Genomic DNA, 644 nt, shown 5'->3' on the forward strand with positions numbered 1-644 from the left:
AACAAAAAAAACACTCGGAAAACTGTATACTTAATTAGTAACACTACAACAAAAACAATTTTGTTTTTACGAAAAAAAAAAATTGTTTGCCAAGAGACAGAGAGAGATTTAATATAATAATTTAACGTTGTTTTATTAATGGCCAACATAAGTCGTAGCTATTCGTGATAAAATAGGTAAGATATAGGCACACTTGGAAGAGATTTGTAGACAGATGACGCATGTCTATTCATTCCATATGAATGGTTTTAAAAGTAACTTGCTTGTTGTCAGGATGGCCGAGCGGTCTAAGGCGCCAGACTCAAGGTAAACATACCTTTCGTGTAACGCGATTGTGAATTCTGGTCCACAAATGTGGGCGTGGGTTCAAATCCCACTCCTGACATTTCTATTTTATTAAATTCTCACGTTTTATTTCTTGTATTGTTTTTGAACATACTTTCATAAATAGGAACAAACGACCGTACATTTATAGTCCTCATTTATGAGAAAGAAAATTCAGAAAAAACAAAACAAAAATGTCATTTGTAATAACAAATGCGTTTATATATCCGTATAACAATGTATATTAGAATATTCTACATTACATGAGATACCACTTTCAATGTTGGATAATCTACACCATTATAAGTTAAGATTAATTT

General features: G+C 31.4%; 1 non-coding gene across 1 annotated transcript; it reads left to right on the top strand.

Annotated features, from left to right (window-relative positions):
- The first annotated feature begins 268 nt into the window (after nucleotides 1-268).
- Nucleotides 269-385, top strand: TRNAL-CAA (transfer RNA leucine (anticodon CAA)). The gene is made up of 2 exons: nucleotides 269-306; nucleotides 340-385. It is a non-coding gene; the product is annotated as a tRNA-Leu (tRNA).
- Nucleotides 386-644: the final 259 nt, after the last annotated feature.

Source organism: Typopeltis vanoorti, chromosome 14 (genome assembly GCF_054136105.1).
Source record: "Typopeltis vanoorti isolate ZY-2024b chromosome 14, IOZ_Tvanoo_1.0, whole genome shotgun sequence".
Taxonomy (NCBI): Eukaryota; Metazoa; Arthropoda; class Arachnida; order Uropygi; family Thelyphonidae; genus Typopeltis; species Typopeltis vanoorti.